Raw genomic sequence first — 17,095 nt, forward strand, 5'->3', positions numbered from 1 at the left:
TGGTAAGAACGAAAATTTGCAGTATCAGTGCAGTTTCTTTTATGTCAGAAATCATACATGATTTTTTCAGTAAGAACACGTTTGTGGTAAACTGCTCGCCCGCTGCATCAGAGATGATCGAACTGGATGAAATTTTTCACAGCATCGGAATACAGCACCAGTGTTGAGAAGAGCCGTGCACCCATACTCCAAATACGAGAGCTATTCGGAAAGTACTTTCCGATCGGTCGCGAAATGGAAATCACTCTGAAAATCTGAAGAAGTTCTGCACATACGTGGTGCGTAGTGTCTCTCGTATGCCTGTCGATTGCGACACGTCGCTCTTTTCGATTCTGATCACACAGTGAGCACATAAAGATGCCCATAAATTGCGTCTCCCGAAAAGTGTGATGCTCTAGTGAGAGATATCTCCTGATGTGCAGCCCACACAACCTGTCATACGTTTCGTTCTTCATGATAATTCTCGGCCGCACTCTGCAGCGGCAATGAAGTTGCTCCTTCAGTGTTTTTGATGACCCACAACACATCCCGTAATTGGTTCATCCTGTTTCATCTCTGCTCTAATGAACCCTAGGCTATGAAGACATTTTGGCACAAACAACGAGTTGTAGACGTGCGTAGAGCTGGCGGAAAGCACAGGCGACTGCCTTCTATGACGAGGATATAGGAAAATTGGTACAACGTTACGACGAAGGTCTAAGTAGGAGCGGCGACTATGTAGAGGAATAGTTGTAAGGTGTAGCTAACTATTGCAAATACAACATTTTTGATTTTCACATTGGTTTCCATTTCGCTACCGATCGGAACTTACTTTTCGAATAGCCGTCGTCGTTCCTTAATAATGACAGAGAGAGCGTGTACCTTGTGTGCTGCGGGAGTTTTCGACATTATAACGCACATACTCTATAATATCAAACGCATCCGGATACCTAATAGTGGAAAATAATACGGCGTGTGTCCAACCTTCTCCTCTATGACGGCCTGAGCCCTGATAGGACACTTTCAGTGAGGGGTCTCGAATGTCTGGAGTAATGGCAGCCCATTCTTCCTCAAGAGCCGAAGCCAATGAAGGTACCCATGCTGGAGGCTGGGATGTGAAGTGAAGTCAACATCATCTAGGTAATCGCCAAACCCAAACGGTTCCTCGGTTTGCAGCAGAATATCGCTTAATTCATTGCTCCAAAACATTCGTTTCCAGCCATCCACTGTCCAGTGGCGTCGCCCTTTACACGTCAAGCGCCGCGTAGCATTGGCAACAGAAATTTGTGGCTTATGGGGAGCTGCTCAGCCTTTGCACGCTATTCTTGTGAATGTCCTACGCACAAACACTGTGGTAGCTCGACTGCTTATAACACACTAACTCACGAGTGATTCTTTCCGCGGATTTCATGTGATTGTTTTACTTACCCTCCGCATTGCTCGACGATAACCGACCGCCAGTACAGGAGGTCTGCCTGGTCTTTCATACAGTGGTTGTTCCTTCACGTTGCACTTCAAAATCACATCACCGACAATCCATTTAGGTAGTTTTGGAAAGGTTGAAATGTCTCTGATGGATTTGTTACTCAGGTGACATCCAATGACTAGTCCGCGTTCGAAGTCACTCAGCTCGCCTGACCCACCCATTCTGCTGTTATTGCTTTTCTAGTTCCAGCACAGTACTCATTCCTTTTGTACTGGCAGGTCCGCTTCTCGTGAGATTTAGAAGTCACTTCTGCATTACATGAGGGAGGCGGAGGGGGATACTTTTGACGAGTTAGTGTACTCCTTAACTATTTCCCTAGTTAGACTAAGAGGAGGTACGTACGTCTGGAGCTCCCGTCCTTACACTTCGGTGTTGTAAAAGGATGTTACACCACGACACAGACACAAATTAAAATACAGCGAACAGACACGTCAATGACCGGACGGAGAGTTCATAACTTTGCGAAAAAAATATGGGACACGAGGGAGATTTGAACATGGATCTCTGTCGCAGTTCAAAATAGCTCAATGTTGCACATCTTGAGCTGGGACCGTTCACTGTTTCGAGTTTATTTCTTTTTCTCACAGCCCGATACACTTTCTTCCTGTTTTCAAGTTTGATCTGTGTTCAGATTTTGGATATTTGGAAGCGAGTGATCAAACCACCACACAGTACTTTGAACAACGAACCCACGTCTCTAGATTCTTATCGTTATGTCTACATATCGATACATATGAATACGCACTTAGCAAGATACCGTGTGCGCAAGGCGGAGGGTTCCACGCACCACTAATAGTCATTTCCCTCCCTGTACTACTCGTAAAACGGCCAAGAGAAAAACTCCTAAAATCCTCCATACGAGCCCTAATTTTTCACTTCTTAGTTTCGTGGTTCTTAGGTGAAATGTTTGTTGTCGGAAGCAGAATCTTTCTGCAGTCGGCTTCAAAATTCTCTAAATTTCCACTACACTGCCTCGCGAAAAAAAAAAAAAAAAGCGTCTTGTTCCCTCCAGGGGCTTCCATTTAATTTCATGAAGCATCCCTGTAATACCTACGTGCCGGTCGAACGTCCGAGTAACGAATCTAGCAGCACGCCTTTGAATTGCTTCAATATCTTCTTTTAATCAGACTTGTTGGGACCTCGAGCAGAACTCAAGAACGGGTCGCACTAGCGTTCCATGCGCCTTCCGCTTTACAGATGAGCTATACCTTCCCAAAATTCTCCCAATAAAACGAAGATGAGCAGTCCCCTTGCCTACTACGAACCTGGCGTGCTCATTCCATTTCATATCACTTTGCGACGTTACGCCTAGATGTTGAATCGATGTGACTATCAAGCAGCACGCTACTAATCCTTTAATTTACGAGACTGTTTTTCCTACTCATCCTCATTAACTTACATATTTCTATATTTAGAGCAAGCTGCAATTCATCACTCCAATTAGAAGTTTTGTCCATGTCAACTTGTATTCTCCAACAGTCACTCAACGACGCCTCCTTCCCGTACCCAACAGCGCCATTAGCAAACAGGCGTAAATTATGCTCTCCCTATCCCTCAGATCATTTACGTATATAGAGAATAAGAACGGTGCTATCACACTTCCCTGGAGTGCTCCTGTTCATCCTCTTGTCTCTGATAAACAACTGCCGTCAACGACAATGTACAACGTCATATTACTTAAAACGTCTTCCAGCCACTCACATATCTGGGAACCCAATCCGATGCTCGGATACCTTCGTCAACAATGGGGCACTGTGTCAAGTGCTTTTCGGAATTCTCGGAATAGGAAATCTGCCTGTTGCCCTTCATCCATGGTTCGTAGGGTATCACCTTAGAAAAGGGCATACTGAGTTTCGCAGGAGCAATGCTTTCTAAAACCGTGCCAATTCATGGACATAAACTGCTCGTTCTCAAGAAAATTTATTGTACTCAAACTCAGTACATGTTCAAGAATTCTGCATCAAACTTTTACACTTCTTATATACGGGAATCATCTGCGCTTTTTTTTTCTAGTCTGGGATTTTGCGCAGGGCGAGAGATTCTGGATAAACACAAGATAAGGGGCCCATGCTGCAGAGTACTCTCTGCAAAACCGAACTGGGATTTCCCTGGACCTGCAGAAATATGAGTTTTCACCTATCAGTTGCTTCTCTGCGCCAGGGATGCCTATTTCTGTGTCCTCCATGCAGGAGACTGTGCAACAGTCAAACGACGGCATATTTGTACGATCATCCTGCATGAATGACTTCTTAACGCGAAATTTAAAACTTCAGCTTTCTTTTTGCTGTCTTCTATTACCACGCCTCTGAGTGACATATTTAATTTTAAATGAGCGAAAATACAATAAATAAAACGCTTTACTTTTTTCACAAATCGAGATAATACTCCACATGGCGCAAACAAGGCGTTCAATGGAGAAATTAAATGTGTTATGTTAATTATTGAACCGACCATTACCAAATCTAGCAGCACATCTCTGAATTGTTTCGATTGCTTGCTTTAATCAGACCTGGTGGCAATCCCAAATACTCGAGAAATACTCACGACTAGGTGGCAACAACATACTATATGTACTCTCCTTTACAACTACGCTTTATTATCCCAATAAACAGTAGTCGATCTTTCGCCTTCTCTACGACTGATCGTATGTTCTGGTTAACCTAAGCGAGTCAAGCAGCATACCATTTATATTATACTGGCAATCCTATATCCGGCTTCGTACGGGTAGCAAAATGTATTTATGGCCGGACGAACTGTCTGGTGCAGCGACAATTCTGATTACGGCACGCTGTGTAGAGTTCTGATAAAATTCAGAGAACAACGTTGGTCAACTGAATTTTATTACTTACACAGAACGTAAAGGATTCTGCAGCGCCCATCAGGAAAGTTCTCAGGAGGGATGAATGTTATCGGTCTCATAATTAATTGGCGTTTGGAGTGACACGCCGTGAGAGTTATGGGAGCACGTGAAGATGTAATTAATCCGTCTACTTCCAATGTTAATATTCTGTGCTAAACCACATATATATCCAGAATGACTAAAAATATCGAGGCGAGTTTTTCGACAAGTTATAGCGGAAAAAATGACGAATTTCCTGACGTTCGCATGTAATTTTTATCTTTTATAGGCGCCGAATTACGTCACCGACTTCGTTTTTTAATGGAACTATACGTTTTACTCTGCACCATTTGAAAGAAGCTTCCACGAGAACTTCAACGAAATAGCACGTATGGGACTTGATCAAATAACATCAAAATAAAATCGCTGCCAACCACTGTACCACCGTCTGGAGAACAGATTACACAAACGTCTTCCCTATCACTCCAAATGTAAGCAAACACCTAACTTCGATAGAATTTGTGTGTTTACTATCACAGCTGTCATATCACGGACTCAAAAAATGTTGCCATGAGCATTACTACAGGCTGTAAAGGGATTCTGGAGAAACACCACTGCACTTTGAATTTTATCTGTAGTTAACGACAGCACGGGCCCGTTTTATAAGGCATCACATGCCTTCAGGAGTTGTTTCCTAACAGACCTTTTGTTTTAATTTTCGCCACGGATAAAAGCTCAGAAGTGTTAAGTTTCGTGAGTATGCTGTGTATTTTGCGTTTTCTGAACGACCGTTCCAATGCTCTCCATCAAATGTCTTACAAGGGTCTGTCATTACATGTGCAGAATGGGGACAGCCATCATATTAGTATCACACTAATTGCTCTATGTCCAGCGGGATGTCTTAAGAACTTTAAACACTTGAGAGTGTTTAGTTTCCCATCAATAAACCAGGGACCAATGATGCGCGTCTTTAAAAACACACACCAAACATTGACAGAACAAGAGCCTTGTTTTTATCCTCTTTGAGTCAGCGTAGATTTTCAACACACATCTCGCATCACTTCGCACTTTTCATACCTAATATTCGGAGAACTGTAACCAATTTTTTGTTGCAAATCGTTGCTATGAAGCTGTGGACGCAGCGAAATGTAAAGACCATGAAATGACATGGACTGTAGCGTTCGCAGAACACTCGTTTCGTTGATCCCTTTCGTACCTCCGAGACGCCTCTTAGTGACATTTGCATTGTGTGTTACTGCTGCTAAAATGTTGGTACCGTTTCTTTTTCGGGTTGCTCTTCTTTTTCTGTGGCATAGTTTATTCTCCACGCTTCCAGTTTCTAGAACATTTTTATAATACTTGCAAAGCCAGAGCGCGAGTGCCCAGCATGATCTGGACGCTCTTTACCATACAACCGCTACGGCTCTAATAGTTTCGCCATGAACGATATTCAGTTTTTCGACTGTCGTATATACTATGAATGTCTGAACAGCTTTACGAACAAGCTGTCTGATTGCTACAACAGCAGAACACAGACTAATGGGCTTCCAGTGCACGGGTAAACACAAGAAACGTTCCCGCGTTACTTGTAAGTGTCTGCTTACATTTGGTATAATATGGCAGATGTTTGCAGAACTACTACTCCTGCCAGTGAGATGGTGGTTTGCGGTGCTATTATCTTTACACTATTTCATCTAGTCCCATAGATGTTAGGTCGTTGAAGTTATCTTAGAAGCTTCCTTCAAATGGCACAGGAAAAGGTATATAGTTCCATTGCAAACGACTATATATAATAAAAATTACTTGCAAACGTCAAGAAATTCGCCATATTGTTCGCTAAACTTAGCGAAAACCGCCCTTGACATAAGTGGCGTGGCCTGTCTTAGGTGCCTCACCCTGTATATTTTATTCATTTTTGCGACTTTGTCGCAACTCTGTCGTGCACTTTTATGCCAGACTTTGTTGTCCTATCATGCGAAGAATCGTGTTTGCACCTGTATTTGCTTGCGGGAAACTGGAAGTTGAATAATGTGTTCCGCTGATGAAAAACTTTCTTTTTGCAAACGTTACAAAGCTGTATCACATGTTGAAGTAGTTTTTCGGGAAACTTTTACTTTAGGCATAAAAAATTCAAAACCTCAGTTTTTAAATTCACAACTGTTCTACAGCGACTGCAATCAAGTGGACGTCACTTAGGTGAATTGTGTGTCCCTAACAAATTACCCATCTGGGGAAAGGGGACCTATACTGTAATGTGGAATTCTAAACATTTATTTTCTGGCGAATCTTCACATCACTGTCAGGTGAATGCTACGTGAAAAGGAATGGTAGACCACCACGCCCAGTACGGAGTTTGATCAAGCTTTGCTGCCCTCTTGAGAGGTGTGGTGGCATAGATGTCGGGCAGGTTAAGGGTATCATGTAGAGATACCGTCGAAGAGGATCTCCAAGTCGGTGAAGGAGAAGATCATTTCCCTCTGTTTATATTCTTGGAGCCTTCCCGGTTGGCAGAGGAAGGCGAAGACGTCTGTTGGCTGGAGGGACATAGGAAGTCTTCGTGGGAGTATACCTTCTATTGCAATGGCACGATTTCATAGTGGCGGAGGAGTTTCTATTTATCATAATACAGACAATTTCTACAACACATTTATAAATTATATTCCGAAGCCTTCCTCTTGAATTAGTGTATCTATTAGTCAATATAGAGTGAATCCTCCAAAACTTGCACAGCAAATCTTGCAGAAGTGGAAAGTGCTATTGTCGTGGTTTTCACAGAATGAACTGATTGGTAGTCAGGGGCTTGTATTATTAGCCAATAGATTGTACTAATACTTGGAAAGTGTATTGTTTGTGCAAACATACACCTTTTAAATGGAACAATGCCTAATGATATTAACAAAGTAAAAGTAGGGTAAATTAGAATGTCAGTGGTGTTTGTTGCAGGATTCTAGTGCGACTCGTTAACGAGGTATCGTATTTTGAAAAGTTTCCACGTCGACACTTGTGCCATTCAACGTACGTAGTTGCTAGGTAAATGTCATGTTTGCTTACAGTTTGGCTGTGTGTTCCTTGAGTGCATCGCGACTTGCTAGTCAGTGTGTGGCAGTCCAAGCAGTAGGTCGTGAGTGGACGACAGCGTTTACCAGTACAGAAAAAGTCGACATGTTCATGGTGTATGGAGAGTAGGAGAAATATAGTTCTTGAAATTTTAAACATTTGATTGGCTGTGATCCAGCAACCGTACGCTATTTAATTATAGGAAGTATATACAGCCACTTCGGTTGCACAAAATTTGGTCAATTGACCATGGTTCGATTGCACTAGGACAATCTAATCGTGGAGAATTGACAAAATTTTGTGCAATCGAAGTGGCTGTAGATACGTCCTGGAATGTACGGTGTATGCGGCAAGATATCCCAATAGACGTCAACCATCTCGGCAATTACTTATCAACTTCCTCTACCAGTTACGTGAAAGTGGCGGGGTAACACCTAGACAACGTAACTGAAGGAAGCAATTTACGACAGAAGAGGGGGATATAAATGTTCTTGCTGCTGTTACAGTTGATCCTCACGTTAGCTCCCGCGCAATCGCACTAGCAAGTGGCATAAATTAAGCAAGCGTCCTACGCATTCTCCATCGACATAGGTTTTATCCCTATCACATGTCCCTCCATTAAGAGCTGCGAAGAAACGATTACGATAATCGTGTTAATTTCTGTACATTGCTATTAAGGCAGGATACTCCAGATGGATCATGTATCTTGTTTAGTGATGGAGCCAGATTTACCAATGATGGCCGTTGGCTTCGTCAGGTGAAACTTTAGCAGCGTCCGTAAAGTGTAAACGTGTGATGATGGATGGTGAACCATCACCTGACAGGCCCGTGTTTTATAGATGGAACAATGAACGCGCCCAAGTATTGCAACCTAGTAACAGATCACTTCCACGGATGCTAGATGAGGTCCCTCTGCAGACTAAAAGGAATCGTACGGTACCAACATGATATCTGACAAGCCCATAATGCACGTCTTCACGAACTGTTTCCAAACAGTTGGATTGGAACCCTTTCCCCGGGTTTGACGCCTATAGACTTGCCTTTGCGGAAAGCTGAAAGACGATACCAACTACACCCGATGATATGCTCCAACGTATTTGTGCAGTCTGCTCTGACATCTCCGCTGAAATTCTAGCCAGACTGCAGCAGTGGTTCCATACAGACAAACCGTCCATTGCCGCTGCCGTAGTCGTTTTTAACACAATTTATAATGGTCAGTTGTCTCGTTATTGGTCAGAAACCAAATATATGGTGCACACACTTGTGTTGTTCTTTAGTGTGTGGTACTACAGGTATCGTACAAGTGTCTGTATGGGAACTTTTCAAAATACGCTGTCTCGTAAACGACTCTCACTAGCATCCTACAACAAACACCACTGACAGTCTAATTTACTCTACTTTTAGTCTGTTAATGTCAAGAGGCGTTGTTCCATTTAAAAAGGATGTTTTGCATAAAAAATACAGTTGAAAAGTATTATTACAATTTGTTTATTGGCTAACAATACGAGCCCCTGAGTATCAATCCATTCTATGAAAACCGCCCATCAATAGCACTTTCCATCGCCGAAATATTTGTGCAGCAAGTTTCGGGTGATTTACATATATATCTCAAGGTTTGTACATGAAAATAATGCATCTTCTACTGATTGGAACTAACTTATTTACAGTACAGTTAAAGCAAGGCACCACTCATCGTACTAAAAAGCAGTTCTGTTTAAGTCATCCTGAATCGTTGTACAGCCACTCACACCCAGGCATCAAATTCATAAAAAAAGAAAAAACCATGAATCGATAACACTATGTACCTTTACTGCCGATAGCATACTGTTTACACGTTTGGGAGATAAAATGCTGATCCGTTACGCGGAAAGGAGCTTCTGATAAAATACATGCCATACTTTTTTCTTCTTTGAAAGTTGGGCTACAGGATGGCCATTTTGAATTTTTAAAAGTACGTATAAAATAAAACGTTTATACCTGTGATTCATAGTATTGTACATGTAATGTCCATCACACCCTTTGTCAAACTAACTGAAAGGCCAGAAGTATGCATGTGCATATGTCACATAACCTGTATTGATTTGGAAGAATTGCAATCAAATAAGGTTCATTGGACACACAACATTGCTTCGGATTATCTAAATTCTTTGGGTTCAAATGGTTCAAATGGCTCTGAGCACTGTGGGACTCAACTTCTGTGGTCATCAGTCCCCTAGAACTTAGAACTACTTAAGCCTAACTAACCTAAGGACATCACACACATCCATGCCCGAGGCAGGATTCGAACCTGCGACCGAAGCAGTCTCACGGTTCCGGACTGCGCGCCTAGAACAAATTCTTTGGGGAAGCGGCAACCAAACAACTCTATAAGGTGGTGTGTACAATCTTTGAGACTGGAGAAGAACCACCAGACTTCCGGAAAATATCATCCATACAATCACGAAGTACAGGTAAGTGTGAGAGCCACTGTACAGTCAGAATAATAGCTGATGCATCCACGTGGTTGACAAGAATAATATACAGAAGAACGGAAAAGAAAACTGACGATCTTTTAGAAGACGATCAGCTTGGTTTTAGGAATGGTGAAGGCACCAGGCCGGTAATTCTGACGTTGCGTTTGATAATGGCAAGACTTAAAAAAAATTAAGATACGCTCGTTGGCTACAACAAGCGTTCGACACTGTAAAATGGTGCAACACGTTCGAAATTCTGAGAAAAATAGGAGTTAGCAATTGGAAAAGACGGATAATATACAGAGAGTGTCTCCTAAAAGTCGTGAGGTGCATTTTCTATGGTGCTTCTGCAGATATTTACGATTTCATTTTTGCATTGTGTAACTGGAGACCGCCCAAGCAAATAGTGTTCATCAGGTATTTCATGCAACACTCAGCGTCGACGGGAAGAGTCAGTTTGTTTCCCGTTACAAACAAAATTAATTTTAAAGCGGAATTTTACGTGCCCATTTGATAGAGAGATCCCAGATTACTCAAGTAAAATAAGAATGGAAGATCGTGAACGAAGAGCTCGAATTAAAAAGGTTGTAAGACAGGGATGTAGTCTTTCGCCCATACTGTTTCAAACTATACACTGAAGAAGCAACTGAAGGAAATAAACGCCAGGAGCAGGATTAAACCAAATTCAAGGTGAAAGGATATCAAAAGACATCAGTGACAAGATTCGCGATGACACTGCTATCTTCAGTGAAATTAGGAACAATTGCAGGATCTCTTGAATGGAATGAACAGTCTAGTGAGCACACACTATGCATTGAGAGTAGACCAAAGAAAGACGAAGGTAACGAGTCGCAGAAGCGAGATTAACGATAAACTTATCAAAATTGGAGCTTACTAAGTTGGTAAAGTTAAGCAATTCTGACACCTTGGAAGCATACGACCACCCGACGGAAGAAGCACGACCATATAGCAGAGAAGCACATGCAAGCGTCGCATTCCTAACCAATAGAAGTCAAACGTAAGACCCAATCTGAAGAATTAATTTCTTAGATTGTACGTTTGGAGCACAGCATGGTATGGCAGTAAATCACTGACTGTAAGAAAACTAGAAAAGAAGAGAACTGAAGTGATTCAGATGTGTTGCTATAGAAGGATGTTGAAAATTGGGTGGACTGAAAAGATAAGGAATGAAATTTTCTGCAGAATCGACGACAAAGGAACCTATGGGAAACACTGACGTGAGACAGGATGTTAAGTCATGTGTTAAACAACTTCCACGGCAGAAGAGGCAGTCGTAGAGGGTAAGAACTGTAGGGGAAGACAGAGACTGGAATACATCCAACAAATAATGGACGATGTAGAGGGCAAGAGGTATTCTGAGATGAAGAGTTTGGCACAAGGGAGCAATTTGTGGTGGGCCACATGAACACAGTCAGGAAACTGATGACAACAAAAGAAGGCTGCAGACATAGCTTATCTCACGCGTAATGCAACATGTGTGGATTCTCTGTTACTTAGAAGCATTAACACAATTTACTTTATAATTGTGTGCCCACCACATTATCATTACTGCAATGAGAAAAATACGAGCCATATAAAAAGGCATATTGAGTAAAATATTCTTTTCAACAGGGATAGCCAAGAAATCAGCACACGAACAGTGCAATGCTCCTTCATGCACGCATTTCTATCTCTCGCGTAGCTGCACGCTTCCCCCATCGCCAAGCTGTCGCAGTGAGCAGATGGGAAACAGTGAATGTGCCACATTTACCTGGTAAAGCTGTCGCACTATATACGACTTGCTTTCATATTTCATCACAAGCAAAACAAATTTTCAGTATTATTTATTTTTGGCGCACTGAAGACAATTTTTATCTGGAATAATCTGTCAACATACGCAGACAATTTCACAGATTTTCGCATGCTGGTTATCACATAATCGTGGCTGACTAAGTTTCATAATCGAAAAAAACCTTTCACATACATATGTTGGTTGAAATATTTAATAACGTTTGCAACCTCGTTGTGGAGACATGATAACTCTTCCAAAGGAAAACAACACAGATCTAATAGACAGGCCTGACGTAAACGAATGTGTCTTTAATGGGAATTATAATGTAGATAAATCAGTCCCATCTGCACATGCACAGGGGCATTTTCAACTGAAACAGTCTCCGAAAGCGCTCGAAAACAGAAGTAAAATTGGCAATATCCTCAAAGCGTTTAGAAAACTATCCTCATAACGCTTTCAAGGCCACAATGAATTCTTTGAAACTCGTGTTTTCTGTGACACCAGGGTGCTAGGGAAATTGACGGTGTATTTACTCGGCATTTGTTCTTTCCACGATGCGATTTTCTTTTTAAATGTATTCCCATCAAATCAGAAGTAAGTTGTTTCTTACCTTACAATATCTTACACTGAGCAGTCAAGTCCACTTAACATGTGACATCTGCAATCCATTCCGTATGTTTTGATTTTCATTCCCGCTCTTCGTTTCCAACAGCTGGTTTTAAATCGAAAAATTGTTCCAAGTATGTTCCTCGACTTAACCAACACACTTCACAGTAATAACAACATTTCCATTGTCTTCATTCAATTCCATAGAAAATTTACCAATTTCATCACGAGCTTCATGCTTGCAAATTTACTGCAAAGTCCTTCTTGATGTAATAGACAATGAACCCCTTCTGTCGACTGCTGTAATATTTTGTTCTTTCATTATCAACTAAATCTTTACATTTTTTCTGCATTGTATTGTAACGTCATTCCATAGCAAATTTGCGGAACCTGTACATTGTGCGACTGCATAATAGATACTGGGAATTATCAATCTTCTGTCATTCCCATTCATTTTTAAAGACTTGTGGCAATAGATCGCTAGACTGTCTCTTTTTGTGAAAAAAAATAAAAAACAGCCACTGGGCTTTGAACTTCCTTTATACAACTAACAAATAGCGACGGGTAGGCGGCGCTGAAACCACGATTCTGTCGAAATGAAGAGAGTTGTGCCGACTGGAAAATAGTAAATGAAATGGAGCGCTGTACCTGGTACATCCGAGAACGACCAAGCAAAGGCTAGACAGGCCGAGCCTCGGGCCGCATGCGTGCAGCTCACAAATAGCAAACAATTTTTTAAGCTGACAATGCATAAAATGATTTTTCATATTAGAACAGAGAACAAGCAGAATTTAAACGTTAAAACAACTAGAACCAGTGCAATATACGTACGTAAGGGGGCTTATTGTAGACTTAAGTTGACAATCGGTGACGTTGTTCTTTCGGCAGACGGAAGTTTTTGTTGATCGTACATCTGCTCGTATTCATCCGAAGGTTAATGGATAGTGAAGGCCATTTTTGTTTATAGTGTTATACAGTCCCTTCCGCCAATTGGTTGGAATGAAAAGTCTATTACGTTGAATGTATCTAGGAAGATTGCTAAGTTAGCCGTATAATTTTCCTTGAGAGCCGCAAGGCATGGCAAAGAGCAAATTAACGGTGGAGCTAGTGGGGCAAGCAATTGCACCGCCAACTAGTGGGGTATTGTGATTTGGAGCCTATTCTGTGCCAGCAACCAGCGGCGACACACAGCAGCTTATGGTGGAGCCCGTCCACTGCCAACTGTGAAGGGGCATTGCGGTAAACGTAGGGACTTCGGCGCCTCTACTCGCCCTATGATGAAGCACGCACTTACGATACGTGCTCCAGCTACATAATATGTTTGTTTACTGGACGCAGTGTACGTTGTACTTTTTGCACCTCATTACGATAGCGTTCACGTATTTCAATTAATATGGAAATACCATACGGTCTTCACAGAAGCAGAGGTGTCGGTTTCAAGATAGAGTCCGCCACATAGTTTTAATTTGCTAGGAAGTATCAATCAGTGCACACTCGGCTGCAGAGTGAAAATTCATTCTGACAATACTATGCAGTTTTGCATGTGAACAGGTATTATTTCTTGCTTTATAAAAAGTGGTACACGTATTAAAATATTTATTTAGTTGTCTGTTTGCATACAGTTTATTTACTATCAATTATTGTTGTTACTAATCAGTAATAAAATATTTATCGAAATCGTAAGTAACTACAGAAAACTTGAGACAAAATAAAAACTATGGCACGAATTGCTTCAGCAAGGTCCTATAATTCTTATGTTGGAACACACTTGTTTAATTGTGTTGAATTACATTGCACTTTCCTTCATTTAGTCAAGCCACGCGTAAAACTATTTTGAAATTCGAAGATAAAGGAAAAAATTACTGTCGTCTGCAATTACTGTATATCGTTGCATTTTCCTAACCTCTAGGTTTTTTCCCCTTTTTTTAAATAGAACTGAAAGGAGAAAAAGTTCTCCACAGGGTGCCATGATGTCAACAAACTATTCCCATATAAGAAGTGAGCAATTGTTCGTACGTTTCGCTACCAGTTGATCAGTGAATGAATCGCCATGGCGCCACTAGTTGCCTCCGGCTAATAACAGCCGGAAGTACCTTTGTATGGCGATTTGTGTATTAGGGACTATTATTTTGAGGAAGTGACAAGAACACGTTTCCAAGAACATCTTCCGTCTAAAATAAGAACATATTCTCTTTCCTGTTAGGTGCTTCAAGCTTGCGATTGGTTCAAATGGGGACTTCAAATAAAAACAATCAAAATTTATGTTTTACACCTCCCGACGGGTCTCACATATGCTAACGTTCAACTATACGCAGAAAAGCACTTTCCAGGTCTTGCCATAATTTACATTCTTAAGGATTTATGGTGCTATGCGAACAGCAGTCTTGTTAGAAACTAGGTGTAACATCTGTGCTAGTCCATGTATTTACGATGTTACTTTTACTTCATTGATACAAGTACAAACAGGGAAATATGCTCTCAGCCCGATAGCGATTTTATAAAATGATTTCGTAAAAATCGGATGATCACCAACGGCTATTGAACTGTTTCCAAGTCAACACGACACGAGTAGGCTCTGACGGCTATTTATCACGCTCGAGTCGTTGCTTGGAAACACGGAATTTTACATGTTTGTTTTCGTGTTATATAAACCATATTTACTCTAGCAAATATATGTTCATATCAACAGCATCTTCAACATTACAACTCAGTCGTGCGTGTTTATTAAGGCGCTGATGTGCTGGTGCTGAAACGGAGCAGGTTTTGTATTTGAGACACATGTTCGCGGAGCTTTTCTGGTTTCTTGGAATGTCCCCGCTGCGTGCGAGGAAACAGAAACCTTTAATAAAGACCATAATGGCAAAGGGGAGCTATACTTACTGTATTTAGTATCTGTCACGGTCGACTCACAGATGCATATGCTTGACATGGAAATCATGCTATGTGTACATTAACAGAAATACTCGTTTGATGTCCAAACACTCCTGTTTTAAAATCAAAAACGTCAGACCATGTTAAATCTGTCATTGTCAACTCCTAACACCCATTACACTGTGCACTACATGTCTGTGTGTCGGTAACGGTAAAATGATTTTTGTGGTTGCTTCTAGCAATCATACCCACCACACACTAATCTCTCCCCTCACCTTTCCATTAAATAAGTTTAAGAATTGGAAAAAATACGACAAATCACGTCAGTATGTACTTACGGTTTCCTCACACACTATTTATTAAAACAGTTTATGCATTAATATATGTCGACTGAAGTGACGAAAATGTGTACCTAAGCCGAGATTCGAACCCGGGTCTGCTGCTCTCCAGGCAGATGCACTAACCACTACTCCACCCTGGTACAGTGACTTTTGTAGAGCTGCACGGACTACCCTAGCACGCCTCCCGCCTCAATCCAAATTCTCATTCACGTCTCAGCCCATATGGTATACTCCCACAGCATTGCAGAGGCTATCCAGCTGCTCAGCATCTATCGAAACTGGGGATCCTGTCAAACTCAGGCAGGCATCGGTGCTTTAATCAAATGGAACTACATGGTTCCACAGACCTTCCAAGTTTTTTAAACATCTCTGATGTATCAATGTGCATGCCCAGCCAGCACTGGTACGAGCCCGGTTTCACTTCATAGTAGTATATCTTTCATTATTAGAAGCAGTAAATTGTCTTCTTTTTGAAGCTGTTCTGTTCGTCGGCATCATTTACTTTGCTTTTTAATCTTTAAACAGCAACTGCAAGGAAGCTCTTATGGTCGTAATAGGATAGTAGTGAAATAAGAGAATATGTATATTCTGATCTATTGCTACGAAGATCAATTGACAAATTAAATACCGAATAATAGAATGCATTCCGGTTCCAATTTGCAGCCAACGCAGGCCGCTTAATCTTTCACAACCGTCTACACGGAAAGGGTACAAACGCTAAAATGACAAAGGACTGCTACATTTTGTTAGTATGTTACATGTCACAAAGCCACCTGGAGTTACCGAACATGTATCGTAAGTAGATTTTGAAGCTTTGAGAATCACACATGTCGGTAATGGTACAAAATTACTGGTAATTGCGAACAGATGATCGAATCTTGCTCCTAGCAGCCACGCACGTCCGCCAAGCATACATCTAAGCACAAGGTTTAAAGTAAAATTACGCAATCAAACGAGTAGCCCGGTTACATCACTAGCTATTCTACACAGTCTCAGAGCCCTTTTAAAAAAAGTGGTATTTAGTACAGAATCAACAGCGTAATTCGTAGCTGACCTAACTGAAGTTTGTCAGTGTTGGGAGGCAAACAATACAAGAACATTATATCGACAGCAATTTGAGTAGTTTGGACAGGAACTCACAACATGTTGTTGTACCACCGTCGAGGGACGGATTTTATAGGAGTCGTCTATTACGACAAAGCCGATATGCATATGGTACTAGTTGTTTGGTTTCAGAGAGTCAATGACAGAACAGGCTACACATGTTTTTGCAATGTAGTCAACGATATGCTGAAACATTCTCCAGACAATTTCGTTCTTCTGCAAGGCAATATGCAGCTGATGTAGCACTACTACCACGCTAAAGGATTTTTGTGTTAGTTGTAAACAATTTTGCTTTTGAAGTTCTCTTGTGGGGAAAGTCTGTGCCATTTTAGAAGTTACATGTAGCCTGCATCGTTTTAACAACAATGAGTTCTACGATTTATGATCAATTAACTTACATTTCAATGAAATTTAAATGTCCCATGAAATACTGCAAACCTTTTCTATCGGTCTTTAATCTCCGTCCACTTCAACGTCATATATATATATATATAATGAACGATTTTGCAATGCAATTGTTTCTGTAAACGATGTGTGATAAATAGCATAGCCGATGTCGCGTATTAA

General features: G+C 41.3%; 1 protein-coding gene across 3 annotated transcripts in view; it reads right to left on the reverse strand.

Annotated features, from left to right (window-relative positions):
* The window catches only part of LOC126297376 (uncharacterized), a 352,843-nt gene that overhangs the window by 334,306 nt on the left and 1,442 nt on the right, over window positions 1-17,095 (reverse strand). The window lies entirely within an intron of this gene.

The sequence above is a fragment of the Schistocerca gregaria genome, chromosome X (assembly GCF_023897955.1).
Source record: "Schistocerca gregaria isolate iqSchGreg1 chromosome X, iqSchGreg1.2, whole genome shotgun sequence".
Classification (NCBI taxonomy): Eukaryota; Metazoa; Arthropoda; class Insecta; order Orthoptera; family Acrididae; genus Schistocerca; species Schistocerca gregaria.